Raw genomic sequence first — 8,857 nt, 5'->3', positions numbered from 1 at the left:
AAAATCAAAACAAAACTGGTCCTCATTGAGAAATATTGCTCTAGGGAGTAAAATTTCTGGGCCAACGATATGCAGATGTTCAGAGATATGCAAAAGTTCAAGGGGGTCCCAATGTCAAACTGCTTTCTCAAATAGTTTTACTGATTTGCACTCCTGTCAGCAGTGGATGGGAGCTTGCACACTGCCCCACATCTTCATCAACACTTAGTGTTCTCCTATTTTTAAATTTGTGCCAATTTTGTGGGCATGACATATTTTCATTCCTTTGTTGCTAATGAGGTTGAACATCTTTTTATATGTTTATGGGGCAATTGTGCTTCCTCTTCTGTGCTATTCCTGTTTGTTTCCTTTGCCCTTTTCTTTTTTCATTTTCTTATCAACTCATACAGTTCTTTATATATTCTGAATATTAGTCCTGTGTCATTTAAATGTGTTGCAGAAATCATTCCCAGTATGTAACTCGTTTGAATTTCCTTGTGGTGTCTTTTAATAAGAGAAGGTCTTACTTTTTTTTCTCTATTTTTCCTTTTTTTGGCTAGCTCCTCTTCATTCCTTGCAGATCATGCCAATTTCCTGGTCAAAGCCTCTGCATGGTCCCTGCTGAATTGATAAGCTCTGAGCTCTGAGCAGAGCATGCTCCTGCATCCAGCCTCGTCTCAGTCCCACTTTACACTCAGTAGTTTGTTCTGGAGCTCACGTTTTCACCCCTGAGTCTGTCCTGGCTGCAAAGACTTCCCTTCATCTGCTCGTAGAACCCCATCACTCCTCAAATCCCAGCTCTGGCACAACCTCCTCCCTTCCCCTCCGCTCCTCTTCCCTTTCCCCTCCCTCTCCCTCTCTTCTCCTTCTCTCTCTCTTTTTTTTCCCCACAGTCCAGAGGTCTTTTACTTTTTTACAGCTATCAAGCCATGAATTCACAGGGAATGCGTTCCAACAGTGCAGGCTTCTCTCACTGGTTCTCACAAAGCGGGACTCTCTGGGTGGAGCAGGCTGGCGCTTCAGTTGAACCCAAGTAAATTTCTTCCTTCTTTTTCTGATCATTTTCTTTCACACGTTTCAGGAAGCGGTCTCTGCTGGTGGAGTAATCGTAACTTAATTCTCTTGCCAAGAATCTTGCCCTTATCTTGTTTGTTTCAACAATGCCAGGCACATGCTGTGTGCACTGTAGACTCTTCCTGTTTTGCCATGGGGACACTGGTGGGGCGTTCCTTTTTAAACGGTGCCCCTTCCCTTCATGTCTACAACATCACCTTTCTTGTAGATTCACGTGAATGTGGCCAAAGGAACAGCTCCTTGTTTTCTGAAAGGCCTGGAGAATGTACAGTAAGTGCCTCTCCTCCCCGCTTTTGTGTTGGTCACTTTGGTGAGTTACTGGAAAATGGTGGCTCGGGAGGAAAGGCACAACCTCCTCTTCATAGAAGCATTTCTTCTTCCTTGTTCAGTGGGCCCCAAGCCTGGCTAAGCATCAGATAACTGACAATACACAGGTTTTTGACTATTAAAATGGAATAAATTTTACTTTGAATAAGTACAATTTATTAAATAGATACATTATTATAAAACATGGGATTCGTGAACAATGGGATGTTTGGAAGGGGAAGAGAGGTTAGGAAACGCTGGTCTCTTGCCAGTGATGGCCATGATATCCCTGACATCATCCTGCTTCCATTAGAACATTTCCAGGGACAGGAAGCTCACCACTTTGGTGGGCTGGATTGCTCCAGCTGTTAGGAACTGCTTTCTTCTGTTGTGTCCCCTGCCTCACCATTTATACTTATTGTTCTTCACTCTGCTCTCTAGAGAAACACTTCGTCTTTTCTCTCTTTGGCACGACCATCCTCCAACAGGAGAGGTCTGTCTATCCAGGTCTCCTTTTCTCCAGGAGAAATCCATCACCTCCAGTGATTCCCGGGAAGAGATGGTTTCCAGATCTCTCCGTACCTGCTCATCCTCCTGTGAATGGATTGCAGAGCTTCCATATTCCTGGTAAACCGCACACCCATGTTTGAGGAAGACCCCAGGGCTGGTCTAACCTCAGGGCTGGGGCAGAGGGGTCCTGATCCAGTTAATGTGAGTCTACTGGTGCAGCCCGAGGGCCGTGGCTGTTCTGGCTGCCTCATCGGCCCTGTGGCTCGTACTGAACCTGGGATTTGATGAAAACCCTTAGATGTTTTCTCATGTGAAAAATTACCAGTTTGTTTCTGTGCATCTGACTTCCCCCTTGTCTGAACGCAGAATATATGTAAAATTCAACCTTACTGCTTTTGACTCAGCAATCCTATCTTTTGAGAAATTTTTCTTCACTTTCCTGTCTCACTTTGTTCTTCCCCTCAGCTCCATGTCAAGCACAGATTTAGTCAGCAAGATATTGTTTTTTTTAAATTTTGGCATCCCCAGGACAGTGCCCTATGGCAACTAAGCATCCGTGGACCCTGTCTGTGCCGTGCTCTGCCTTTGGGATGTCAGGCCCCTGACCCCAGGAAGCAGGGGAAGGGGAGGTGCACCGCATCCCTCCAGGCCCAGGCTGAGGCCCAGCTCTGCCACAGCTGTGGGTGGTGACGGTCAGGTCTGTCTCCCAGGCCGGGAACATCTGAGTAATCTTTAACTCACACCTGTCCTGTCTCCTCTTGCCGAATCTTGCCTGGTCTTCATTAAAAATGTCTCCTTCTGGGGAGGGGGAAGGGTGGGCTGTGACGAGGTGAGAGGGTGGCATGGACATATATACACTACCAAACGTAAGATAGATAGCTGGTGGGAAGCAGCCGCATAGCACAGGGAGATCAGCTCGGTGCTTTGTGACCACCTAGAGGGGTGGGATAGGGAGGGTGGGAGGGAGGGAGACGCAAGAAGGAACAGGTATGGGAACATATGTATATGTATAGCTGATTCACTTCGTTATAGAGCAGAAACAAACGCACCATTGTAAAGCAATTATACTCCAATAAAGATGTAAAAGAAAAAAAATATGTCTCCCTCCTTTTCTTTCATTCACTGGTTCCTCTGCACATTTCTCTTGAGACCATGGGGTGCAGGCACTGTGCTTGTGCTGAAGGTGGTCTCACCAACACAGAGTCCCTGGATGTTTTCTTTAGGGACTCTGGCGTGGCATGTGGGATCTTAGTTCTCTGACCAGGGATGGAACCCGCACACCCCTGTACTGGGAGCGCAGAGACTCCCTGGATTTTTTTTTTTTTATAAATTTATTTATTTTTTGGCTGCGTTGGGTCTTCGTTGCTGCATGCGGGCTTTCTCTAGTTGTGGCGAGCAGGGGCTACTCTTCATTGCGGTGCACAGGCTTCTCATTGCGGTGGCTTCTCTTTGTTGCCAGCATGGGCTCTAGGCGCGCGGGCTTCAGTAGCTGTGGCATGTGGGCTCAGTAGTTGTGGCTCGTGGGCTCTAGAGAGCAGGCTCAGTAGTTGTGGCACACGGGCTGGAATCCGTGACCCCTGCACTGGCAGGCGGATTCTTAACCACTGCGCCACCAGGGAAGCCCTCTCTGGATGTTTAACAGCAATTCCCAAAGTGGTGACAGGCCCTGTGCCCCTCTGGGGCGTGTTGCTTGGGCTGAGCCATGAAAGGAGGGGTAGGACTTGATCAGGTCAGTCGTTGGAGGACTCACATTTGAAGCAGATGAAAGAGAAAGCAGTTTACCCAGGTCAGCACACGGATGTGAGGGGGGTCTGGAGAGTAGGCTGCGGCTGCCAAGTCAAGGTAGGCAGTCAGACTTCCTCCTAAGGAAGGGCTCGCAGAGGGCAGTGCCAACGCCACAACTGCATTTCAGGGTGTTCAGTGAAGATAAGTGATTAGCAAACTCTGGAGGCCCAGAGGTGGCAGGAGAAGATAGGGCTCAGGGTCCCCCAGAGACTGAGGGAGGTGGTAGATTCAGGGTCTGCTGAGGGAGACAGGGGCTGAATGGATGAGGGCAGGGCGGGGAGGAGCTGAGGGGTGATGGTGCCTTGAAAGGCACGTTCCCAGGCAGCAAACATCCTTGAAGCAGGCTTGGGGGGTGGGGGGCAAGGAGATGAGGACTTGGTTTTGGAGGGCACTGGTCCTTCGCTGGGAGGAGGTGGGTGACTGAGCAGCCAGCTCTTCTCACTGCTGCCACCACCGGGCATCCTCCAGTCTGCTCTCCCTCCTGCAGCCCCCAGACCCTCTGCCCCCTTTTCTCTGCCTGCCTCCTGCCACTGGACCAGGCATCCACCCCAGAGAACCTTCCAGGAGGTGTCGAGTCCCTTCCCACTCCTGGGCTCAGTCACAGGCCCACCAAGTTTCCATCTCAATCAGTGTTAGGTGCGTGTGGCAGTGGCAGGTAAGAGCTGCCCCAAGAGAGCCCAGGAGGGTTCAAAACCCTGCCCAGCACCTCGGAAGGCAGGCTCCGAGCCCAGGGCCTTCCACGAAGCCAGGCCTAGTATTTTCACCAACATTAACAATCCCTCCTATTCTCTGGGGGCTGTGTGAGTGCTGGGGATGTGACAATGTATAATAATATCAGGCCATTTCTATGGAGCTGGGCCTCTAAGCGCTTTACATATCTTAATTAATGTAAACCTCCCAGCAACCCTATGAGTTAGGTACTATTCGGTTCCCATTTTACGGATGAGGAAACTAAGCCACAGAGAGGTTAGTAAGTTGACTAAGGTTGCACAAGAGGTGGAGCCCAAGTGCAAAGTCAGACAAGTGCCCCCACTGTGAGCTGCCCCACTGCTCACTCCTCCCCCGCCTTCCAGAATGCTCACTGCCTTGGTCTACTCTCACTGACATGTCATGTTTCATATTCTTTACAGTCAGGATGTTCTTATCTTTAATTCCAAATCCTAAGCCCACTTCCTCAGGTTCTGCCCCTAGTGAGGTTATCTCTGTTCACGGTCCCTGTGAGAACGTGAATGTGAGAGCGGGATGACACCTTCCTCTTCCTAGCTCCTCCCCCTTCTCCAGTCCCACCACTGTCCCCGCCTTGGGACAGACCCTCATCATTTCTGCCAGCTCCCTCCGCCGGGCTCCCCCGTCTCTCTCCCTCTGGTCCATCCTTACAGCTGTGAGAATGAATGCTTGTCCCAAAGCACGGATCTGACCACAGCATCTGTTCCCCGAGAGCCCCTCCTGGCTCCACATCAGCTGGGGGATAAAATCCAAACTCCCGAGTGCATAGTCCAAAGTCCTTCCTGGTGTGGCCCCTGCCTCCTCCAGGTCCCCAGCTCCTGCCCTGCCTCTACAGGCCCCTCTGTCAGCACTTCCCAGAGGCCAGTCCACTGGCTGGTCTGGCCTTTGATAAAGTGTTCGATAGTCAGCAATAAAGCAAGACAAACAAGAACAGTGAGATATATAAAATCGATCGGCATACATCAGCCAAATTGCTAGCTGTCCTTTCTTGGTCACAATATCTTTTATTCTAAGTATTCTATTTTTTTATAGTGAAAATGCTTCTTTCATAAAATGGTGCTGAGAGAAAAATGATGGATTTTTTTCCCTTAATGTCCTTACTTGGCAAACTAAAAAATGTCTGCAACTCTAGTCAGATTCCTTTTTTATTCTGACAATTCAGGGGTTGATGGAAGCTTGCCCCACTGGCATGCCAAGCAGACCCTGATCTCTTAGGTTCCTGAGTCTTTCCTGCCATTCATTCCTTCCGTCTGCAATGCTCACCCCCTGACCCAGTGTTGGTCATCACCCACCGTGCCTCAGGCCTGACCTTCCTTCTCAAAAAGCATGTCTGCAGCACCATCATATTCACATTTCCAGAGCCTGGTGCAGGCCCAGCCACCCATATACTTGGAGGTTTGCTGAGAGCCTGACTAGAATGAATGAATTCCAGCCTTCTTTGCAGCAGGTTGAGTGTGTGGTGGTGAGGGGCAGTGGGTGGAGGTGTCCAGGCTTCCGCTGGCCTCAGCTGTCAGGCCGGGGCACGGCCAACTCTCTCCTGCTCTGAAGGCCCGGTTGGGTGCCAGCGACTCTTCCCCAACCCCAGTGGGGCCCAGGTCAGAGCTCGGAATCTTAACAGGCCCTAAAGTGCTACCTGGCACCTGTGTGTTTCTCACTCATTGTTCCCAGGGGGTCAGGAAACCAAGTGAAACCACTCTTGCCCTGAAATGCTGGAGATCATCATCTCCCTCCTGGAAGCCCAGGAAACGTCAGGTCAGCCAGGAAAACAGAGGTGGAGGGAAGGGGGAGAGACCAAGAGAGAAGCTGAGAAAGAGAGAGACAGTCAGGGGAAACGAAACAGGGCCTGTTGTGGCAGCAGAGAGGGCAACGTGGGGGACCCAGAGAGAAGGGGGTCAGGAAGGACAGCTGTCATTGGAACGGTGGGCAGCAGAAGCCTGGAGCCGGGGGTCTGGACAGCCTCCTGCTGGGCTGGGGAGAGGCATCCTCCTGCTGCCCTCTAATACGGTCTCCATCATAGGAGGCAAATGCACCTTTGGGGTCTGCCCCCCCCACATGTCCAGGGCCCAGCAAGGCCCTCTGAATGCCCAGGGCCCCTGAAAGGCCTGCAGCCCCCCTGCCATCTCCAGCAGCATCCTGGTCTCCACATCCCTTCCCTGGGACCCTTCAATAATCAAACTCCCTGGAAGGCATCAAGGATGGGTCAGAGGAGGGGTCCCTAAGGGAGAAAATGACATTTTGTCTTTTAGTTAACTTGGCGTAGTTTGCTTTGCTTTAGCAGGTACCACTTGAGAAGGCCATTTTTTTTTTGGCTGTGCCGCGCGGCATGCAGGATCTTAGTTCCCCATCCAGGGATCGAAGCTGCGCCCCCTGCAATGGAAGCACGGAGTCTTAACCACTGGGCCGCCAGGGAAGTCCTGAGAGGGCCTTTTATGCAGACATCAAGAAGAAAGTCTGGGGACTTACCTGGTGGCGCAGTGGTTAAGAATCCGCCTGCCAATGCAGGGGACACGGACTCAAGCCCTGGGCTGGGAAGATCCCACATGCCACAGAGCAACTAAGCCCGTGCGCCACAACTACTGAGCCAACGTGCCACAACTACTGAAGCCCATGTGCCTAGAGCCCGTGCTCCGCAACAAGAGAAGCCACCGTGATGAGAAGCCCGCGCACCTCAACGAAGAGTAGCCCCCGCTCGCCGCAACTAGAGAAAGCCCGCGTGCAGCAACGAAGCCCCAACGCAGCCAAAAATAAATAAACAAAATAAGATAAATTTAAAAAAAAAAAAAGAAGAAGAAGAAAGTCTGTTGAGGAGATGGAGGCAGTGGCCTTCTGTGGCTGGGCAGAGGCCACCTCAGGTCACGCCCCTTGAGAGGGGGGTGGGTGGGTTGACCAATGTGCATAAGAGGAAGAAAGAACCTGAGCTGAGACCCTTTTGCCTTAGCAGACCTTCTCTGACCGCCAGCTGGCCAGGGAGGTGCTGGGGCTGCTGGGGAGAAACCTCTCCGCGGAGGAACGTGGATGGGGCCGGGCTCCGCAGAGGGCCCAGTTGGACTCAGTCATCTTGCGGGGTAGCTGGTGCTGTTCACTGCACATGACGGCTGCTAACCTGGCCACCTGAGCGCTGCAGCGAGGCCATGGGGGGCGGGAAACAGAGCACGGGGTCTCTAAAGAGCTTAGAAGCTGGGCTCACTGGCAATGGCACCATTGGTCTTGACTCTGTGGCCAGCTGAAGCCAGGACTGAGCCCTGGGCCAGAATAAGCTCTTGGAGGTGCCTGGGTTTATCTGATGAGGAGGGGCCTGTGGAAGGGGGGAAAAACTCCTCCAGATGGATGACAGCACTCAAAGTTACACCCGGTTGGACTTGACACTGCCTTCCAAGCTGTGAAGGTACCACAGACAATGGGATGTTGGGATGGGTGATGACTCCAAGCAGTATCCTTGCCTTCCAACAGCCTTAGTCCGTGGAACCTGAGAGATGGCACTTAGGGTCATCATTTATGGGCCCTGGAGCTTTGGGGTGAGCTCCCCAGAAGCCTACCCAGAAGACCTGAGCTATCCATTGCTGCAGGAGCAGGAAGGCCTAGCTCTGACCCCTTGGATCCCTTCAAGAGCAGGAGGCATGACTGCCCCACAGGAGGCCATGAGGCAAGAGACTAGGGCACCAGCTGAGGGGCGTGGTTCTCCCTGGCACCAGCCCACCTCTTAGGGTCTCCCACTGGCTGGGAGGGATCAGAGGAGTGTGGCTTCTTGCGTGAGGGGAGTTCTGAGCTAAGGTCAGCGTACCTTCTAACCATCTGCTCTCAAATCAAGGACCAGACGGCCTGATAGGAGCACTCAGGCAGGAGGTGGTGGCCAAGGTCAAGAGAAGTATAAAGGACGAGGGGAGGGGCAGAGCAGAGCGGGGCAAAGTGAGACCTCTGACTCAGGACAGGCAGGCTGCTGACTGGCTATGACCCTGGAAGAGTCACCAGCCTTACTGCCCTCACCAGGGACAGTGCCTGGCCTGTCCTCCCCTTCGTTCTGCTCCTCTGGGCTCAGCTGCATCCTGCTCTGGAAGAGGGTCATCACAAAGCTACAGCCGGGGAGCACTGCCTGAGCCGTTGCCCATCTCCCGCCAGGGCCGCCCTCGGGGCCGCAGCTTGTCACCCGACGCCTTCGGCTCAGGGCGGCCTCCACATCCTCAGTGCACCCCTGGCGCGAGGCGCGCGGCTGGGAGACGGGCGTGGGGCCGGGGCTGGGGTGGCTTTAGGAGCCAGGATGAGCCCTCAGCTGCCACAGGCTCTGAACACAGTGCAGGAGTCCTGGCCCTGCGCGGCTTCTGGCTGGTTAGTGGGGGCGACTAGATGGCTGTCAGCAGCAGCTCGCGCCCTCCCGCTTCATGTCTCTGCTGACACCACCCCAAGCTTTAGCCAGTCCTCACCCCCGGCCTCACACCCTTGTGTGTGAGGGAGGGAGGGAGGGAGGGAGGGAGGGAGGGAG

The 8,857-nt window shown here is 52.9% G+C and overlaps 1 long non-coding RNA gene across 1 annotated transcript in view; it reads right to left on the bottom strand.

Moving 5' to 3' along the window:
* Window positions 1-848: 848 nt before the first annotated feature.
* Window positions 849-8,857, bottom strand: part of LOC114889610 — a 12,206-nt gene continuing 4,197 nt past the window's right edge. The window contains exon 3 of the long non-coding RNA XR_003792062.1: window positions 849-2,143. This is a non-coding gene — a long non-coding RNA (uncharacterized LOC114889610). The remainder of the gene's footprint in view (window positions 2,144-8,857) is intronic.

Source organism: Monodon monoceros, unplaced genomic scaffold (genome assembly GCF_005190385.1).
Source record: "Monodon monoceros isolate NGI ecotype Baffin Bay Population unplaced genomic scaffold, NGI_Narwhal_1 Super_Scaffold_9, whole genome shotgun sequence".
Lineage (NCBI taxonomy): Eukaryota > Metazoa > Chordata > Mammalia > Artiodactyla > Monodontidae > Monodon > Monodon monoceros.
The sequence above is the reverse complement of the archived record's forward strand: the minus strand, read 5'-3'. Positions and strand labels throughout refer to the sequence as shown.